Raw genomic sequence first — 13,355 nt, 5'->3', positions numbered from 1 at the left:
TTCTTTACATTGTAATGGCTGCAGACTTGGCAAACAGACCCAGTCACCTTATCCTACCAGTGAGTCGGTATCTCAGCATCCCTTTGACTTAGTTTATTCTAATGTATGGGGTCCTGCTCCCTTTGATTTGAAAGGTGGTCACCGCTACTATATATTGTTTATTGATGATTTCTCTCGCTACACTTGGCTCTACTTCATGAAATCTCATAGCGAGGTTCTCTCTATATACAAACATTTTGCTGCCATGGTTCACACCCAGTTTTCCACGCCCATTCGCACTTTTCGTGCTGACTCCGCTGGTGAGTTTATCTCCCAGCTGTTGCGTGGTTTTCTTGCGGAACAGGATACTCTTACCCAGTTCTCATGTCCGGGTGCACATGCTCAGAATGGCATTGCCGAACGTAAGCATCGTCATCTACTTGAGACAGCTCGCGCTCTGATGATTGCCGCTTCCCTCCCACCCCACTTTTGGGCTGAGGCTGTTTCTGCATCCACCTATCTCATCAACATACAGCCCTCGACTGCTCTGCAGGGTGGTATTCCTATGGAGTGTCTTACTGGTCGCTCTCCTGACTACTCCGCTCTTCGTATGTTTGGATGTGTGTGCTATGTTCTTCTTGCCCCGCGAGAACGCACCAAACTGACTGCTCGGTCGGTTGAGTGTGTTTTTCTTGGCTACAGTGATGAGCATAAGGGCTATCGCTGCTGGGATCCTGTTGGTCGTCGTTTGCGCATCTCGCATGATGTGACCTTTCACGAGTCTCGCTCTTACTACCCAGGTCCTTCTACCTCGAGCTTCTCTGTGGATGATCTTTCCTTTCTTCTTCTCCCTGATACACCCTGCTATGTGCCTCCTCATGTCTTTCCTCCTCCGCCTGCACCTCTCCTTCCTTCTCCTTCACCACCGACACCATCTTCCCCATCCTCCTCCTCCAACTCTCCACCATCATCTCCAGTCCGTCCCCCTCTCTCACCATTTCCTCTTCACTATACTCGTCGCCCTCGTTCTGAGGATGTTTCCCCTGATGTGCCCTCCACCTCTGGTGCACCTCCTTTCACGCCTCCCCCGGTTCATAACCTCCGTGCTTGGCCTCGCCCCCCTCTTGATCGCTACTCTCCCGATTGGTACGGTCTCTCTGTTATTGCTGAGCCCACTTCCTATCGGACTGCCATGACTCAGCCTGAATGGCAGCTTGCGATGGCCGAAGAGCTTGCTTCCCTTGAGCGCTCTGGCACATGGGATCTGGTTTCCCTCCCTTCCGATGTCCGTCCCATCACATGCAAGTTGGTCTACAAGATTAAGACTCGCTCTGATGGTTCTCTTGAGCGCTACAAAGCGTGCCTTGTGGCCCGTGGTTTTCAGCAGGAGCAGGGACGCGATTATGATGAGACATTCGCTCCTGTGGCCCACATGACCACTGTTCGCACTCTTCTTGCTGTTGCTTCTGTTCGTCATTAGTCTATCTCTCAACTTGATGCTACCTGGGCTAGTGATCCCTCTGATCGACGCTCGCTGTCTGCTTATTGTGTCTTTCTTGGTGGCTCTCTTATTGCCTGGAAGACAAAGAAACAGACTGCAGTTTCTCGCTCGAGTACAGAGGCTGAGTTGCGAGCCATGGCTATGCTGACAGCTGAGGTGATCTGGTTACGGTGGTTACTTGAGGACTTTGGTGTGTTTGCTACTACCTCGACTCCCTTATTGTCAGACAGTACTGGTGCTATCAGTATCGCGCGTGACGCGGTGAAGCATGAGCTCACCAAGCACATCGGTGTGGATGCCCACTTTGTATATGCTGCTGTGCAGGATCAGACTCTCGCTCTTCACTATGTGCCCTCTGAGTTACAGTTGGCAGACTTCTTCACGAAGGCACAAACTCGAGCGCAGCATAGTTTTCTTCTTTCCAAACTCAGTGTTGTTGATCTACCATGAGTTTGAGGGGGGATGTTAGATGTGTATAGTCTTTCTTGCACTTTGTCATACACATGTATATGTACTGGCCCATGGCCCTCCTGTAAAGGCAGTTGCCCATTCCTAACACGAACATCAGTTGTGAAGGGCTCAGTTTGTCAACGCCCAACCCAGAGCAGTCAACTGGGAAGGATGATCCTCAAGCCCCCGGCTGGATGACGAGGTACACAGATCCATTTCTCTGCTCCAGAATCAATTATGTTTGTTCTTTTTTCCAAATACAATGCATGACATAAGAAATGCTATACATAAGAAATGCTTACTGCCATACATCTCCTATATGCCGGACAGTAGTAGTTAAAAATAATAATTTTCAGTGCATGCGTCAATTTCTTTCTAAATTACACAGAATCCGTGTTGAGAATGCACCTCTTGAACGTCCACCCTGTGCTGGAAGGATAAGTGCCCTGGAAAAAACATTGAGACCTATGCGGAGAAGAAGACTGAAACTGTCGTGATCCCTACTGTTGGAGACAATTTTGATTCATTTGGAGAAGCTATGACTATTACACTGAATTCCTGGGAAATTGGTTTTGGAGTTAGATATGGAAAAAAGCATACTGAACATCGAGAGGACCAAATGTATGCAGGAGATAGTTTGTGGCTGCTCAGTTAGTATTATTTTTCGATTAACCATCAGCAAGACAAAAGCTGATGCATCATAAATAATGCTTTATGTCATATTACTCATTCAAATAATTTTGTCCAGATTTCTCCGGTTATGAAAGTGAACACACCACTTGAGTAGCATGCTAGTGATATATACACTTGAGCGATGTTTGAAAATTTTGGTGAGGTCCTGTATGAAGCTGGGCAATACAAGATAGAGGAGATCAGCAAAGGCAAAACATATTTTGCGCGGCCCTACCACCCAGAAAAACATGACAAACGGTGCAGGGTTGTGTACAAATTGGAAGTTGTTGATGACATCGCTGAACTCGTGTGAGCGTGGTGATTTTGAGCACACAGGCTTGCTGTGCTGTCATGCGCTTAAGGTAACAAAAAGAATATTATGCCGAAGATATATATTTTTTTATTCGTTGGGTTGTTGCTCTTGTGTGTGTGCGCCCGGAAGCAAACACGTTTATTTAGCCAGATAATTAACCATGGCAATTACAAACTATGCCGTTTTGCAGGTCCTTGATTTCCTTGGTATAGACAAGATACCAGCAAAGCACATTATGAAACGTTGGACAAAAGATGCAAGGGATATGCCGCCGGAGCATTTGGTATTTCTTCAGAAGGACAATATTGATGCAAACTCATTTAGACATTCAAACCTGTAGACCCATGCCCTTGAGGTTGTCCACCTGTGGGATGCAAATACAACTGCGTATGACTGTGCAATGGATATGCTCAGGAAAATAATGGATAAATTGACACCTCCGTGGTGGGATAGGTCTGGAAGACAGGATTGAGGCAGAGAAAAAGAAAGAAAAAGAGTTGACACTACTACAGTGGGTGTGCCCGTGATGCAAAAAGGTAGCAGAATTGGTAATTTCGGGGGCTAAAGGCTCCAGAACGAAAGCGTAAGCTAGGCCGACCCACCACCAGCGGGGACAAGCCTCCATATGATGACCAAGGCGCAAAGAGCAAAAACTACAAGCAAGCAGCAACTGCAAAACCTGCCGATGGATGTGGTACAAGTAAGCGAACCCGCTTCTGTAGCATGTGTCGGGAACCAGGTCACAAGAGCACCACATGCCCACGAAGGGGTGATCTTCCTCGGAAAGAAGGAAAGAAGCAAAATGCTGAAACTATGGTATCGGTGGTCACAGGAATAACACATGCAATCACCCTAAGGTTGTTCTGCATGTTGAAAATGCTACTTCAGAGCAGCATGCGATCTGCATCTGACCCTGGTTACAAAGAAAAATTTGTAGTCTGCAGTTGAGGGCTCAGTAGCCATTTTCTAAGGAGGACTGTTTCAATAATAAACTGCTTGGTCAGTCTGTACTGCTGTAATCAGTTTGTGCGTCTTTGTATTCTTGTGTGTGATGAACAATATATGTGTAAGGTCGCTTGGATGTAATGTGATGTGTGCATGCATGATCACCTACATTTTCATTTTAATGTGTTTCAGTTGGAAAAGAAAAATCATTTAGTGCCTTGCCATGAGGAATAATTTCAGTTGGTTTTCCATCAGTATGTGCATCTTGCTTGTCGATCAATTTCTTCTACTCCGTATACGTATGGGCAGTGACAACGCATTGCTTTTAAGTGAAAATACAGGAAAACAGGTGTTAATGCGCTTCTGACGTTGGTACACGTTATGGCCCTGCTAGAAGAAGGGCGCGAGAGGGCCGGCCGGGGGCCTTTCTACCCACGGCCGGGCAAGAGGGAAGGGATTTCCTTCTTAATTCTTGCTTGATTAGATTGATACATCTCCTCTCTTTATATAAAGAGGTTTACTTGACTCTCAAGCAAGGCTTACTTGACCCCTAAGCAAACAACCCTTATCTCTAATTAACCCTAAGACTAATGGGTCCATTAGGCCCATTACGTATTCTAACACTACACCCCACCTGGACATGCAGCTTGTCCTCGAGCTGCAGCCTAACCAACTTATAACCATGACTCGACGCAACACAAACCTAACACCTAAAAACAAGTCTTTTACATCTCAGCTTGTTTTATTATTCTCGACCTGAAATAGACTAGGAAGCTTTATTTTGGACGTTCACGTGTACATCCACCTGGATCCCATGGACACCACCTGGACAAAAGGAGTGCACGTGTATGGCTGTTGGTCTGCACCGCACAGGGAGGAGTGGAGGGCTTGCGATGGAGAATGACAAGGAGGGGTGCGCCCCCCCCCCAACCGCCGATGTCGCAGACTTTGAGGTCGCTGCCCGCGGGGAAAACAGCATGCTGACCGCCCATGGGGGAAACCACATGCCCAAGATCCCCGACGCAGCGGACGAGATCGAGGTCCTTTGCGCAACGAAGGGCAACTTGGAGGAGCGGCAGCTGCAGACCACGTATCTCCCGCACATGCCGACGCACTAGGAGGCCGCGCGCAGCAGCCTGCAGCCTCACCGCCGCCGACACGTGGCGGGTAGCGATCCAAGACGGAAGCGATGACGGCGACGGCAGGGACTTGATCTGCTGGATGTGGACGCCCTGGGATGGCGGCGGCGCTGGTGGGAACGAGGTTGTCGCACTCCTGTCGTAGGGCATCCCATACTGGGCGGCGGAGCTAATCAGCGGTGGTTGTTGCAGCTGCAGCGGCTGCTGCCCTATCGCGCCGGGCGCGGTGGAGGCCGCCAGGAGCGGCGGCTGCCACTGCAGCCAGGGCTGGGCGGTGGTGGCGATGGATGGCAGCTGCAGCGGCCCAGCGAGCACGGCGAAGGCCTCCTGGTGCGGCGGCTGCCACGGCAGCCACGGCGGCGCGGGGGCGGCGATGGGCGGCGCAACCGAGTGCGGCCCGTAGACCCGGCCAAGACCAGGTGGATCTCCTAGACCGCCTGGGTTAGGTCCTGTAGCACCCCGGACACGTCCTCCCAGGTGAGGACGGTGGGGGCGGGCGCGACAGAGGATCCCGACGTGGGCAGGAGCGGGGTGACGGTCGTGGTGGTCGTCGGAGGCGACAAGGTGACCGGCAACGGAAGAGACGGGCTTGGCGGTGGTGAAGACATGATCGAACCGAAGCCAGCTGATACCAAATTGTTATGGCGCTGCTAGAAGGAGGGCGCGAGAGGGCCGGCCGGGGGCCTTTCTACCCACGGCCGGGCAAGAGGGAAGGGATTTCCTTCTTAATTCTTGCTTGATTAGATTGATACATCTCCTCTCTTTATATAGAGAGGTTTACTTGACTCTCAAGCAAGGCTTACTTGACTCCTAAGCAAACGACCCTTATCTCTAATTAACCCTAAGACTAATGGGCCCATTACATACTCTAACAGTATAGTACGTAAATGCCCGTCCCCTGTCTCTCCAACCTCAGTCTGCACGCACCGCGTCAACATCGCTGCATCCGTCCACATACGCATTAATTTAGACACCCCGCAATACCGCGTACATCACATATCCCATGACCAGTTGACGGTTCGCGATACCGGGAGCGAGCGAGCCCGTCCGCGCCATGGAATTTTCGGGTGCTCCACCTCCTTTTCTCTTCTTGCCAGGACATATACTCTGCCTGAGAAATTGCGTGCTTGCTACGAGCTTCAAACGCATCGGCAGCCGCTACACCTTTCGATGCACTTTTGTTATTATGATGTATCTTTTGCTTTTGGTATGTTGTAGTGAACTTATTGTCGCGGACAACCATTGTATGGTATGAATTGGGTCTTTATGCCTTTGTGAACGAATTGAATCTATCAAAGGGTAGTTACTCTGGTATGTTAAGCATCTATCCTCTATAATGAATGTATAGTTGTCAACCTACTGACATGAGCGATTACTATTCCTTGCTTATGTCTTTATGCTTTCCGATCAAATAGCAATCTATTTGGATCTGTCATTATGTCATTATTTAGGATTAGGCGTGCTGCACCTGTGCAATAGATCATACAATGCGCCAAGATGTGTTGGCAACATTTATGCTATCTATAAAGACAATTTTATGTTTGATCTTGCAAAAATTTGTACTCTGTTTACATGTCCGGGTAATGTGTTTAGCGAGGCATCACCCGTCAGCAACAAAATAAGCATATGGCGCCAAAATCTGAATTACTACTGACTTAGCATTACTTGTTTGGTCAAGACATTGGGACTGGCACCCTCGCGCCAAAGCATGATCCCGGTCTAGTAACTGTATATGCTGCTGACAAATAAAAGCTAAGTTGTAGTACATCAGCCTAGCACTCACAGGTGCGGGAGCCATCCGTTGTAGAGGTCAGCCCTCATGAACTGGTCATCCTCGACGATCCACTGGGCAGCCGCCACCGACAACAAGGCAGCCAGCTCCGTCGTCGTCTCAGTCAGAACCCCTTGCTTGCACCCATCCATCCATCATTCATGGTAATTCAGAGAATCGTGTCAAACACATATATTGTGTCACGTATGGATGGCGCATATACACCTGGCCGGCGTGTATCATTAGGAGAGATAGAGTATAGGTTGTAACCGAATACCTCTTTGTAATCTCTCTCTCTTATCTCTTGTTCTCCAAGATGTAATCTTCTTATCTCTCTAGAAGATCTCCAACTACTTTGTATGCGCTGTTGCCAGGGAGGTGCGCCCCTGATTATATAACACGTAACGCGTCCCTCTGAACAAGGAAAGACGCTTCTGCCTATTCGCACATGGTATCAGAGCTGCCTCTTCCAAACTCATCTAGGGTTCCAGTAGCAATAGCATCCATGTCTTCCTCCTCCGCCACCTTCCACTCAAGCCTAAACGGCCAGGTCATGGAGAAGCTCTCCCGCACAAATTATGTGCTATGGCGAACACAGATCACGCCCCAGCTGAGAGGGACCGGTCTCTTTGGCTATGCGGACGGCACCATGCCGGAACCAGCTAGCCTTCTCGTCACCAAGGACAAGGACGGGAAGGAGACTTCTGAGCCCAACCCTCTCCACCCCATCTGGGTCAGGGAGGACCAACAGGTGCTCGGCTTCCTGCTAAGCAACCTCTCAAAAGAGGTGCTTGTCACGGTGACCGCGATCACCACCGCGCACGCACTCTGGACGGCGCTGGCGGGCATGTTTTCATCGCAGTCCTTGAGCCGCGTCAACAACATCCGCACCGTTCTCATCAATGCCCAGAAAGGTAATCAATCAGTCACCGCCTACTTTGCCTTCATGCGTGGCCTTGCCGATGAGCTCGCCTCGGCCGGCAAAGCCATCCAGGATGACGAGCTGATCTCCTACATCATTCATGGGCTGGACATGGACTACCAGCCTCTTGTCTCGGCCCTCGATGCCCGCGTCACGCCCGTCTCCCTCGACGAGCTCTTTGCCATGCTCAGCAACTTCGATCAGCGCGTGGCCCAGTTCCAGAACTCCGATAGTGGCTTCAAGTCGTCTGCAAACGCGGCCACGCGTGGACGTGGCGGCTACTCCTCGCGCCACCGCGGTCCTTCTCGTCCCAAGGGTAAGAACGGCGGTCCCGGCAACTCCACCAACTCAAGCCCTCGCTCCGGGCGCCCCAACTCCACCAACACCAGGGGGCGCCGTGGTGGCTATGGCAAGTCCCGCCCCGATGCTGTCCGTTGTCAGATCTGCGGCAAGCCTGGCCACACGGCCAAGGACTGCTGGTACAGATTTGATGAGGACGATGCATCTTCTGAAGACGATGACAAGGTGGCCGCAGCCGCGGAGGGAGCCTATGGCGTCGATACCAACTGGTATCTAGACAGCGGCGCCACCAACCATCTCACGGGCGAGCTGGAGAAGGTGACTCTCCGCGAGAAGTATCAAGGGAAGGATCAGATCCACACCGCCAGCGGTGCAGGTATGAGAATCTGTCATATAGGTCATTCAGTTTTTCGTACCCCTTCCCGTAAGATTCATCTTCATAAAATCTTGCGTGTTCCTAGTGCCAACAAAAACCTTCTGTCTATTCATCGCATCACCATTGACAATAATGTTTTCATTGAGTTTCATCCCTTTTTCTTCTTGATCAAGGATCAGGCCACGAGGAAAACTCTCTATCGAGGTAGATGGGTTCGAGGACTTTACCCGTTGATTCCGGAGTTTCGAAGACACAATAAACAAGCTTGTGGTGCTATCAAGCTTTCGTCCACACGATGGCACGATCGTCTAGGACATGCCTCTTTTTCCTTAGTTGAACGTTTGCTTAGGACGAATAAGCTCATGTTTGTTGGTGAGCGTAATATTGAAACCATTTGTGATTCATGCCAAAGAGCAAAATGTCATCACTTGCCTTATCCCATCTCTACAAGTGTCTCTACTAAACCTTTGCAATTAATATTTTCTGATGTTTGGGGTCCTGCCCCTAGCTCTGTTGGGAGACACACATACTATGTCAGCTTTATTGATGACTATAGCAAGTTTTCTTGGATCTATCTTCTTAAGAAAAGATCCAAAGTGTTTCAAGTATTTAAAAACTTCCAAGCATTCGTTGAACGCCAGTTTGATAGCAAAATACTTGCTGTCCAATCCGACTGGGGAGGGGAATATGAGAAGCTCAATTCCTTCTTCCAAACACTTGGCATTTCCCATCATGTGTCATGCCCTCACGCTCACCAACAAAACGGCTCAGCTGAGCGCAAGCATAGGCACATAGTTGAAATTGGTTTAGCCCTCCTAGCAGGTGCCTCTATGCCCCTAAAATTCTGGGATGAGGCCTTCCTCACTATTGTACACATTATCAACATGCTTCCAAGTCGTGTCATAAACAATGAAACTCCCACCGAAAGACTTCTTCATGTCAAACCAGATTATACATCGCTTCGTGTGTTTGGGTGCGCATGTTGGCCAAATCTCCGTCCTTACAACACTCGTAAACTAATGTTTCGCTCAAAACAGTGTGTTTTTCTTGGGTATAGTGCTCAACACAAGGGGGTGAAGTGTCTTGACGTCTCTACTGGCCACATCTATATTTCACGAGATGTGGTTTTTGACGAGACTAAGTTTCCTTTCTCTGAACTTCATCCCAAGGCCGGTGCATTACCCCGCAAAGAAATCCTTCTTCTATCTCCTAATCTTACCGGGCTTGCTCAAGGGGCACAAAACTGTGATGATTCTATGATGACTAACCCTCTTACTGCGTTGCATGAGTTGTGTGATGATGCAGGAGACAGTACAGAAAAAATGGACAAGAAAATCCTGAAGAAATTGGTGCAGCCGGGCCTTATTTCATGTGTCCAGAATCTGGGAACAAATCCCCCTCGGGATCGGGGCTGACAGGCGTTGCAGATCCGTCAGCCAAATCCACCCCGGGATCTGCACCCACTGCAGGCCTGGGTCGATCCGCCTCGGAGTCCGCGCCAACAGCTGCCTCAGGTGCGCCCGACCGAGCGACAGGAGCCGGTCCCGCACTTGACCCAGGTCCAGCGGCGGGCGACCGCGTGATTGCCGTCCCGCGCCAATCCCCCACGCCCATGTGCCTGCCGCCTATGAGCGCTCGTTTCCTGGTCCAACCGGTGTGTTACAAGCGGTGCGATCTGTGTCGTCCGACTGGCGCGGGCTCCACCGCTGATGCACGGGGGGCTGAGCCTGGATCTTCTGCGCCTCGTCTGCACGCCAGTGGCTCATCTGCCGCTACAGAAGATCCAGCGCCTGACGCAGCTGATTCGGTGCCCGACGCAGCTGCTGCAACCGCATCCTCCTTGGGATCAGCACCTGGTGCAACTCCTGTAGATGTCGTGGGATCCTCTACACCAGCACGGTGACGTACACGACTGCAGAAAGGGGTAATCCAACCTATTGATTATAAACATATAACAAAATATGGTATGATCTGCTCCACAGGAGAACCAGGAGAACCATACGCGCTTGAGGAAGCACTTGGTGATGAACATTGGAGAGAGGCCATGACAGAAGAATACATGGCCCTAAAAAGGAACAAAACCTGGCATTTGGTCCCTCCACAGCAAGGTAAAAACCTCATTGATTGCAAGTGGGTCTTTAGGATCAAAAGGAAATTTGATGGAACCATTGATCGCTACAAAGCACGGCTTGTGGCAAAGGGTTTTAAACAACGGTATGGTATAGACTATGATGACACCTTTAGTCCTGTTGTTAAAGCAGCCACCATCCGTCTTGTCTTGTCTATTGCAGTCTCCAGAGGTTGGAGTCTTAGACAACTAGATGTAAAGAACGTGTTTGTTCATGGTGTTCTGGAAGAGGAAATGTACATGAAACAACCACCTGGGTTTGAAAGTAAGAATAAACCTCTTCATGTGTGCAAACTTGATAAAACACTATATGGATTGAAACAAGCTCCTAGAGCATGGTACTCACGTCTCAGTCACAAAATGCAGACACTTGGTTTTATACCTTCTAAGTCAGATACCTCACTGTTCATTTACAATAAGTGCAACACACATATATTTGTTCTCATATATATTGATGATATTATTGTCACAAGTTCATCTGATGAGGCTATCTCAGGACTCTTGAAGGATCTCAGTGCAGAATTTGCCCTCACGGGTCTTGGAGAGTTGCACTACTTTCTAGGGATAGAGGTGAAGAAGCATCAAGATGACATTCATCTATCTCAAGAAAAGTATGCAACAGATTTGGTAAAAAAGGCTGGCTTGCAAGGTTGTAAACCCTCACCTACTCCATTGTCTAGTTCTGAAAAATTATCTCTCACAGAGGGGCAACCGCTGAACTCAGATGACAGCACAAAGTATAGAAGTCTAGTAGGTGCCCTTCAATATTTAACACTTACAAGACCTGATATTTCGTTTGCTGTCAATAAAGTCTGCTAGTTTCTTCATGCACCTACTACAGTTCATTGGACTGCTGCAAAGCGCATAGTCAGATATGTTAAGCATACCCTCAATGTTGGTCTTAATCTTAGTAAGTCATCATCTACACTTGTGAGTGCCTTCTCAGACTCAGATTGGGCAGGATGCCTGGATGATAGACGTTCAACTGGTGGCTTTGCAGTATTCTTTGGTCCTAACCTGATTTCTTGGTGTGCAAGAAAACAGGCCACAGTTTCCAGATCCAGCACAAAGGCAGAGTACAAAGCATTAGCAAATGCTACAGCTGAGATTATATGGGTACAATCCATGTTGAAAGAACTTGGTGTTAAAAGTGCAAAGGTTCCCTGTCTGTGGTGTGATAACTTGGGTGCTACATATCTGTCTGCTAACCCTGTTTTTCATGCCAGGACAAAACATATAGAGATTGACTTCCATTTTGTCAGAGAAAGAGTGGCTCAAAAGCAACTTGACATTCGCTTTGTGCATTCTCAGGATCAAATTGCAGATGGAATCACCAAGGCCCTTCCTGTTAAAAGTTTTGAAAACTTCAAATATAATCTCAACTTGATGAAGTTGTGATTAAGGGAGGGTGTCAAACACATATATTGTGTCACGTATGGATGGCGCATATACACCTGGCCGGCGTGTATCATTAGGAGAGACAGAGTATAGGTTGTAACCGAATACCTCTTTGTAATCTCTCTCTCTCTTATCTCTTGTTCTCCAAGATGTAATCTTCTTATCTCTCTAGAAGATCTCCAACTACTTTGTATGCGTTGTTGCCAGGGAGGTGCGCCCCTGATTATATAACACGTAACGCGTCCCTCTGAACGAGGAAAGACGCTTCTCCCTATTCGCACAATTCGGACTTCAGAACAACACTTGTCAATCAAATGAATTCCATTTATGATACAAACAGACATGTTGCTTTCTTTCCTAGTTTGTTCTCGGATTGCTCCGGTAATGGTTGAGTTCGACGTCCATCACATGACCTCACCTCCATGAGTCACTCCCATCGGCACTTTGGTTCTTTCCGAGACAAAAGATCTCCACCAGTCAGACAACCTACCTCATGTGGAAAACAACAGTTTTTCTTTGACTAAAAAGATGAAACTATAGGCATGTGGTTGCATTATTGCCTACCTAATAGTTTGAGCACAACTTGTCTAGTAAAACATGGAAAATTTTGTTAAGCATCCAACAACTGCTATTGCTATTGCTGGTGGCAATTAACGGACTCAGTCTCGAAGTGCCACTAGTTGACCACTTGTCCATCTAGTGACCTGTGACTGAAAGTGATATTGTCGACCAAATCTGTAGTTTTTGTTGGTTTCTCTTGAACTGGATGCGATAATATAGAGGTTGAGTCGTACAATACAAAACATCAATAACCATTGGTAGTAGATATCTGATCTAAGAAAATTAGACTATAAGAAGAGTAGCAGCCACTTGGCCCGGTCTCTAATTCAGATAACTAATCATAGGCACATTACGACTTGCCAAAGAAAAAGAACCAAAACCATGTCTCTACACTGGTAGCATCTTCCAGGACATTGCATTCCTAAGGCAAGGCCAGCTGCTTTAATCTCTGGTTGTAGTCACAGAAACATCTATCTTCTAACTAATAAAACACTGTTCGAATTCCTACCACGTACTAATTAATAAAACGCTGTGTGAATTTGTACCCTTAGATTTGCCATGAAAAAAATGGATTCATAATACAAAGTTTACGTAATTGGTTAGCTATGTAAACTTAATGGTCAAAAGTTCTTATTGGAGACTATACATGCAGAACGGAAACATAATTTTCTTTAACATATTGAGAAGCAACAACAACATGCTAGTGTTTCTGGTCAACAACCATGAGGTGAACTGGACAGAGAATATTTCCATTCAACAGTCTTTGAACAGATGGGACCTATCTTGATTGGATTGACTAGGACCAACTGCAACTTGGTGGCATGATGTACTCAATTATTTGAGTTGCATCAACAATAATGCAACAGGTATAAAACTACTGCCTCCGTCTCTAAATACAAG

The 13,355-nt window shown here is 48.0% G+C and overlaps 1 pseudogene; it reads left to right on the top strand.

Moving 5' to 3' along the window:
- The first annotated feature begins 7,755 nt into the window (after positions 1-7,755).
- LOC119327058 lies at positions 7,756-7,894 on the top strand (annotated as a pseudogene).
- Positions 7,895-13,355: the final 5,461 nt, after the last annotated feature.

Source organism: Triticum dicoccoides, chromosome 6B (genome assembly GCF_002162155.2).
Source record: "Triticum dicoccoides isolate Atlit2015 ecotype Zavitan chromosome 6B, WEW_v2.0, whole genome shotgun sequence".
Classification (NCBI taxonomy): domain Eukaryota; kingdom Viridiplantae; phylum Streptophyta; class Magnoliopsida; order Poales; family Poaceae; genus Triticum; species Triticum dicoccoides.
The sequence above is the reverse complement of the archived record's forward strand: the minus strand, read 5'-3'. Positions and strand labels throughout refer to the sequence as shown.